Genomic DNA, 8682 nt, shown 5'->3' with positions numbered 1-8682 from the left:
GCTAAAACACTCCTCACTGCAAAATCACCTCAGGTATCTCTTTAGATATTTTAACTCCACTGACCCTGCTATGGCAGAGGTCACAAGTGTATTTGAGCTCCTGGAAGTCCCAACAACAATGCTGGTGGTAAAGGAAAGAAGCCTTGGTGTCCCTAGGGATGGAGGTTTGTTTTCATCCCTTGTCCTAGAGGCAGGAGCCAGCTGGCCAACAGTGCATGGCAGCACAGGGAGGGAAGACATTTGGATAAGGGTCTTCTTCTGCAGCCACCAGTCCTGTCTGTGAAACCCTCCTCCATCCCACACAGTCCCCAGCCTCCAAAGTGCTCAGCTTTCCTCTGCCGGACTCCTCAGCTGGGTCCTTCTCCCTCACTTTCTTCTCTCCTCTCCACTCCCACACTGGATCACCCACCAGTTTAGTTTCCTGACTTCAGCCACAGGCCCAGATACTCCAGCCTAAAGCACCTCCCTCAGACCCACACAGATCCACTTTGCCGGGGCTTTCTGTGGGTGGGGGACCCTGACAGCAGGCAGGGCAGAGGGGTATGGTAAGTCACCATTTCATCCCATGCACAAAGTAATACCCTGGTGGCCAGTGTCCAACAGGGACCATCTGTCTCTGGGCACAGCCACCAGTCCCCCCACTCTCTGCAAGAAGATCAGGGCTGTGTGGCCACCCGATCACCTGCTTGCAGGACACGGACCTCAACCCATCCCACAGGAACCTCTCCCACCACTCACTTCCCAGTGCCAGTTACGGCAGAGGGACGCATGGGTGCCCCTGCAGCCCTCAGGGAACAGCCGTGGGGTAGCAGGCTGTGGGTGAAGAAGAGAGGTCAGCAGGCCCAGGGCAGCGGCCATGAGGTGGCACGGACACCACACACCGGCCTGCATGGCTGCAGTGCCACATGGGAGCTGCGTGGGAGGGTGGGTGCCCAAACACAGCAAGGCAAACCAGGGAAAGTCGAGCAGGCTAGTGGCCAGCTCCACTTAGGCCAGACAGAAGGGTGACAGCTGGGTCTGACTCTGTCCAACCATGCAGTCCAGTCACCATGGCCTCCGGGCTGCCCAGGAGAAATGGTCACTCGGGGCTGGACACCTGTGGGCAGAGCAGGCATGGAGCAGTGGGGCAACCAGAGGTACAGAGAGCTGCTGCTCCTTTCCCCAGCATCACTGAGCACCTTGACCATCACCCTGCTCCCTCGAGCAACCCATTCTCAGTGGTGTCAGGCCTCCTTGGGCATTATATGGGACATGAACCTGCCAGCCAGCACCCCTTTTCCCCATGCCCTCCCTGTCAGCTCTACCAAAAAAGAAACTACTGGGCTGCTCAACAAGCTCCCCAGTTGGAAAAGGCCCAGAGCTAGGGAGAAGGGGCTGGCCAGCTCCCTGCACGATGCTGTCAGGGGACCACAGCCTTCCTGATGCTGCTCATCAACATCGCTCCCTAATTGCTACCCACTGCCTAATGACAGTAATTAAGAAGAGCCAAGCTGCCTGGGGACTGGAAGCGCTGACGGAGTTGGGGGAGACAGATGGTGTTCGCACTTAAGGAAAGCTTAAACAAAAAAAAAGAGAAAAAATACCACTCAGTTTCTATCAGCATCCCTTTCCTTTGCTTAGTGTCAGGATCTCTTCGGTCCATAGGCATGCCAGGGAGATGCTGAGATGTGTCATTGGTCACTTTCAAACACAGTATCTGCCCCCTCCATCTCCGGTATTTTAGGGTGCCGAGGGAGTTGTGGGAGGGGGCACAGTGCCCACCTGGGTGCCTGGCAAGGAGGGGGTTTCCTCACTGCCTTTGTGGGCTGATGCTCTCCCTTGGGGCCACCCCTGCTGCTCCCCGCTTTATTGCCCGTGCTCAGCGAGAAGTTTCCCAGGGGTGTAAGGTGAGGGGACAGCCCAAAACCACCTGAGGGGCTGTGGTGAGCACGCAGCAACTCACCTGGCAGAAAGGGCTGGCCAAGGGACAGCCCCACACTCTCCCCGTCACTGTGGAGTGAAGCCACCACACTGGGTTTTCCAGGCAGCACCCAAAACCAGACCTTGGGGACCAAAGTGGTTGGACAGGGACTGTGATCAGTGCTCAGTTTCACCCCTCCAAACCCCTTCACACAGCCCCTTCTCCATGCACTGGGGTGATGTCACCTGCCTCCAGAGCTACCCTGCTAAGCTGCAAGTGCACCCTGGGCTTGGGGAGGACATGGTGGTTGTGAGGGAAATGTCCTTCCTGCCCCAGCAGCTGCCCTGAATGCTCTCAGGGTGCCTGAACCTTTGTCCCCCATTGCACTCTAGGGATACAAGGACAGGGACATGCTGGGTGGGGGGGATGCTGAGCCTCATGGAGGAGGATGCTCAGCCCCGTGCTATGGCATCAGCCTGGTCCTCCTCAGGGGATGCTCCAAGAAAGGGTCCCAAGGCAGGCATAGGGCAAACCTGCACATCCCCTAGGCTTTGGTAAGTAACTTCCCCATCTCCCAAAGCCAGCTGGGTCATTTTAAACCCACTCTTCATCCTGGTAACAGCTATCAAGGTAAGTAGAGCCTTGCCAAGTGACACAAACCTCATCTGACACCTGAAGTGATCAGTGGCGACAGGCAGATTGTGCGGGGAGAACCTCTGTACTCCTTTTGAAGTGCCACGGTGGCAGGGACTGACCCCTCCCCCCACTCCTGCGGACACCTCCAAGAGATGCAGGGCTTTCCTCCTGCTGAGAGGTTGGCATTCTCAAAGGGCTGTGGAAGTGGACACAGGATGTAGAAAACCCCAAAAGGGTCCCCTTTTGGAACCCCCAAAAGGGATCAGCAAGACGGCTCGTGCCAGAGCTAGACCACATGACAAAGCCCACCCTGTTCCAAGACTGCCTTGCATCCTTTCCTCTCTCTTCTCTCCTGCTTTGTTATTTCCTCTTTTCTCCCCCTTTTTCTGTGTGTGAGGCTGTGCTGAGAGACCAGGGTGCAGCCAGAGGGGTGCAGAGGGAGGGAGTCACCAGCAGTGGGATGCCATTGGGATGGAACACTGCATCCTTCATCCCCTGCCTCCAGTGTCTGCTGGCCACAGCTCTCTGGTGCTGGCAGGAGCTATTCTGAGCCTAGATGAACAGGTGAGTGCAGGGGTTTGGGTGACAGACACCGGAGGCATGTTGGGAGGAGGACTGCAGGCAAGGAAGAACAGGTGGGATTTTTCAGAACATTCCCCCATCTTTCCCCTCCCTGTCCTGTAAGGTTTCAATGATGCAGATGTTGTTCTCATTTCCTTCCCTATCAGGGTTGCAGTCTGACTGGGTCCCACTACTGAGATGTTGTTTCCTGATTTGAGAAGTGCCGGCACTTGGTGGAATGGCAAAATTCCAGGATGAAGGCACCTGCAGCCAAAAACTGTGAGGCTGAGCTCAGGATGTCAGTTTGAAAAGATATTTATGGTGGGGGCGACACACAAAAGATCATATTCCTCCTCCACCAAAAAATAATTGCCATTCTTATTCTGTGGCAATAATAACATTTTTGGTAAGGCTATTAATTCTTTGTGAAGTTAAGATAATTTTAAAGCTGGTGCTTTAAATGTAGCACTGACCAAGTATTTGGATAATTTAAAAAAAAATAATGCTGTTTTCCCTAGCTAAGAGGTTTGTCTTCTCCATTAGCATCCCCAGTGGTGTCTGACGAGGACTTCAGCCCTTACAGAAGTTATCCACTCGCCTTCCCTGTAGAAGATCAGGGGTAAAGGATGGGCACAAGAGGGGTGGCTGCAGCTAGTCATCCTTATTGGCCCCTTGTGACATTGGGTCCTGGCTTATGTGCAGTGTGAGATGATAACAGCACTTCCTGCTCCAAATGAGAGAGCACATCATTTTGACACTGGATAATCCCATTGTGGAGGGTCATAAAGAGCTGAAGCAGTGGATTGGGATGAAGTGGAAGGGGAGACCCATTAACCCCCTCCCAAGCATCCCTTAGAGTCACAACCCCAGCCCCCTCCCTCCCCAGACCTACCCCTCTTAATACTCTCCTGCCAAATTTCTTCCTGTCTCTGTTCCCCTCGCCTCACCACTAATATAATAATTAAATCTATAAATGCTGTTAGGGTGACACATTTCTCAGTGTATTCTCAGTAGTGGTCTCTCTCTGGGTTTCTGGTTTGCTATTCAGCTCCTCAATTATTTATTTCTGCAAAGGGAACAGGCAAACAAACTCAGCGAAGCAAACTTCATGCCCTGTAGTGACACCGTGAGTTATTAAAAAATATAATAAAATTTCCCCAATGAGTCACTTCAGATGCATTTAAGCAGCTCTAACCACAGAGACGATAGTCATGACTAACTGCTCACAGCTGGCATTGGCTGGGGAGAGCCAGTGTCAGGACAGAATCTGGATCCCCTTGCAGCATTTCCCAACAGGAGTGTTTGAGGGGAATCCTGCTGGTGGAGGGTTAACTCTAAATGTCCTCATTTACAGTTTACGGTGGCTGGGGGGTAAATGTAAGCTCTCTGTAAGCTACATATGTTCTGGAGTGGTGGAGTGCAAAGATGCAGGGGTTGTGGGGGGTTATAGAAACTGTGGTGGAATGCAGAGAATGGAAGGATGCAGGAAGATTTGGGGGATGCAGAGGGATGCATAGGCATGTGAGGGATATGGTAGGAGGTAGGGGATATAGTAGGAGGCAGGGGATGCAGAGCATACAGGGGAATGCAGCAGATACAGGGATGAAGGAGATGAAGGGGACTGGGAGAACGCAGGGGGCGCAGAGGGATGTCCCTGTGCCTGGGCACATTGTCCCAGAGGGCTGCTGAGAGACATTTGCAGGGATTTGGAGGGTAGTGGGGTGTGGAGCCCTGCTAGCCTGCCCCAGCACTTGACGACCCACCTGAGCCCCATTCCAGCTCTTTTGTCAAATGGTCTTGGAAGTAGCACTGAAAGGGCCTCCTAAACACCACCTCCCTGTGACAGTGAGCGTCCACTGCAATGAACCGAGCACTGACACCATGATTGGGAGAGACCCCCTTGACCCAAGAGGTCATTTTATGCGGGAAACCCCCTCCACCTGCTGCCCCTCACATCATGACCAGTCCCCTCTGCTCCCTCAGCTGCAGGAACTTGATGGGGCATGTCCAGTTTCCCTGCTCCTGGCCCAGAGAGCGGCAGTGACAATCCAGGAGATGATTAAAGGCTGTGCAGGGAGTGTGCACAGGCCAGTGTGGGTGGGCTCCAGTAGAGAGAAGCTGGAGGGAAACCACTGGCCTGGGAGGTGTTAAGAGGAGCTTATCTTTAGCTCATCCCTTGCTTTCAGCACAAATCCAGAGCCATCCGCAGCTAAAATGCTTGTGCCTAACTTGTAACATACTCTGAACTCAGGTCATACGGTTGAAGCTTCAAGGGATCCTCTGATCCATCCTCCTCTCCCCACTGAAGGCACCTACAAAGCCCAGGCAACAGGGTGGGACCATGTGGACCCCTGCTGTCCCCCCGCTGCCCTGGAGCCACCATCCAGCAAATGCTCACTTGGGCAGTGCTTAACCCCTCGCTCTACTGCCCCTGAAGCTGGGCACAGCCGACAAGCTGCTCTCCTCGCATGCCTCTGGCACACGGGGCTCTGCTTCAGTTTGAACGCCGGGAAAAGCAAAGGGCATAATTTTAGGAGAAGCGTGTGAAATGTGTTGTGGCAGATCAGCCGAAGAGCTCTCCAGCGCAAGGAAAACATTAACATTTGCAAAAGGTCCTTGCAACAAAGGAAAAAATTCCCAGCAGGCAAATCCATATGTAGGGATGTACAAGTCCTGGGATGCAGACAGGAATGGGACAGGTCCACTAGTTTGGGAATGGTTCAGGAGTGTCCTGGGAAGGAAATGGCCCTGGGCAGGAGTGTTACACTGCTGGGATGAAATGGTGGAGGCAATCAGAGTGGAAGGGACTGCTTGCTCCTGGCTGGGATTGACAGCATGCAGAGGTACAAGAGGATGAGTTTAGACTTCATTGGGACAGGATCTCTCCTGGGTCTGAGCTCCTTTTCTCCATCAGCCCTGCTCCCCCACATGATGGATTTGTAGAGAAAGAAGGGGAAAAAAACCCTGAAGCCTGCAGCCTGTGATTCATCCTTACTATATTTGCACATTATTAGAAAGATGAAAATATAGCCAGAGCTGGAATTACAGATTTAGTAAGCAGGACTGCCTATTTCAGCATATACCACTTTTTCCAGTAACTCTAACTCTCCAGGAGACCAATTTACACCCTCACTAGCATTAAGGCATTGCCCTACACAGTCTACTTATATATCTGGGTGGATATATCAAGCAAGCAAGTCCTTCAGGGACAGCAATGTTTGGGTTCATGGTGCTGCCCACTCAGCATACTGTGCAACCAGCTGGTGCCCGTAAACCTCTGCCTCAACATTCAGTCTCCTGCTAACGCTCACCCAGATTTTGGAGATGTATCAGTTCCATCAAAGCCATAGACAAGAGAGACTTGCTTGCTCTCTGCTTAGCAAGCCTTCTCCCTCCCTGGCAGGGAGCTTGGTATGAGGGAAGATGGAGAAACTTGGAGCTTACCGGAGAAACTTGGAGCTTACCAGATCCTTGCTGTAACTTATTTTGAGCTCCCAGCTTTTTATGGACAAATTATTAACAAACACCACAAGGTCTGAGTGCCTTGTCCTTGAACACACAGGTCTTGGTAACCATGCCTGGCCTCACACCAGCCCTCATACCCATGCCTGGCCAGTGGGCTTTGCATCCACCAGGGTGGGAAACTGGCTGATGTCTCCTCATGACATGTCTCTGTGCTACCCCATGTGAGGAGAACTGCTGCCCTCTGTGAGCCTGGGCGCAGCACCTTCCTGCACAGGTTCTTCTTCCCCACACGAGCTGCTAGGTGCAGTCAAGTGCCAGGGGTACCTGCTGCAGTCTGGTTGCTTGGTTTAAGACCTTTGGTTTCCTAAGAAACCAGGTTCATTCCATATTTTGCTGCCTGCAAAAGATGTTTTCCAAGGTTTAATAAAGCCGCACCCAGCCGCATGACTTGAAGAAGAGCAAATAAACTACCAGGTACCACATGTGGTTGCTGATCTCCAGCATCTTGCTTGCAAAGCAACTATGTGCTGAGCCTACTCCATGTGCCAGGCTCCCAGGTATGCCAGTGCAGAGGGACCAGGGAGAAAGCACCAGACCCCTGCTACCAGGAAAATCCCCCTACTCAGGAAATCCCGTATGTTTTCCCATGAGAGGACAATGCAGTGCCTGGAGCAGCTCAGGCCAGGGAGGTGAGCAGAACTCCAGGATCTTTCCTCTCTGGCTGCAGTGGGACATATCCATACAGGGATGTGACCCCAATGGAGTGAGCAGTGCAGCAACGCAGATGTTTCAGCAGCTGTACAGTGACCTGCATAGCTGAGGTTTTCAGGGAAGACATCCGTGTGTGATGCTTCCCTTTTTTTGCTGGAAATAAGAGAAAGACACTGCTTTGGGGATTTTTTTTTCCTGAGCATTCTGGCCCCAGGGAAGGAAAGGGAGGTTTCAAAGGAGCTGACTCGGGACGGTGCATGACAGGAGACTCTTTGCAGAGGAGACCCGCACTGTAATTGCCTTTATTGTGAGACACTGGGGGACTCCAGGATTGCAAAACACTGGGTGACCCCAACCACTCACCAGAGAGGTGATGGCACCCCTATTTCTGTCCCTTGCCTCATAGTGAACATGTGGGAGGTATTTTTATCCTCCTGCCAGCTCCCTTAGTCACCGGTGCTTGCTTTAAATGGGTCAAGAGGGAATAAAAATGCGGCAGCCCTTGCTCCCTCGCTGCCTGTGTTGGAGCACATTTACCGCACATTTACCGGCAGCACTGACTCTCCCTCTTGCACTCCATACTGGCCAAATGCTGTTAGAGACCCAGGAGAGAACTCCCTGGCTCAGGCAGTGTCAAGTGCAATTAACTCCTCATTAAAGCCTGGTGGTGAGGCAGCTCCCCTGCAGAGTTGCTGCATGTCAGGAGCACGGGGGTTCTCTCCTGGGACTGGGGAGTAAGGTGGTTGTCCTGATGGTGGCAGAGGCAGTGTGCTGCAGTGGATGGATGCTCAGGGGAAAGAGGCAGCAGGAAAACTGCATCTATCTCACATACCGTGGACACATGGGTACAGAATGGCAGAATTGGTTTTCGGGCATTAGGAGCAGGTATGGCTTCTTTGAGCCACTCTGGGGAGGAGATGAGGTTCACTAGGACAGCCCACAAGGTTTGCATCTGCTGCCAGCAACATCATGGAGCAGATGTAATGCATTGTATCATTTGACATCCATGACCTCAAAATGATGGCGATCTTCCTGGGACACAGTGCCACTTGCTGCTGTGACTCCCAGTGCTCACTGCCACACACATCTGTGCACTTTGCCATCGTGGCATCTGCACCACGTTTCACAGACTCAGGTTTGGTGACTACCCTGGGAACTGCAGGAAACCTTATAGGGTTTGGAGATGGGGCTCTGCCTGAGCATTTCCCCCTGCTCTTGCTCCAGCCTCACTACCCTGGTGCAGCCTGGCTGTTTCTGTGAGCAGTGATCCCTCTTCCAGTGGCAATCCAAGTTTGTGAAGGGTGACGACACAGCTTCACATCTGCTTGTGCCTCGCATTTCAAGGGTGCAATTTCCACTGCGGGCGCCTTTGTGGCCGATACTCAGTTTGGAGGGGACAGTGCTTGCCT

The sequence above is a fragment of the Pithys albifrons genome, chromosome 3, assembly GCF_047495875.1.
Source record: "Pithys albifrons albifrons isolate INPA30051 chromosome 3, PitAlb_v1, whole genome shotgun sequence".
Taxonomy (NCBI): Eukaryota; Metazoa; Chordata; class Aves; order Passeriformes; family Thamnophilidae; genus Pithys; species Pithys albifrons.
The sequence above is the reverse complement of the archived record's forward strand: the minus strand, read 5'-3'. Positions refer to the sequence as shown.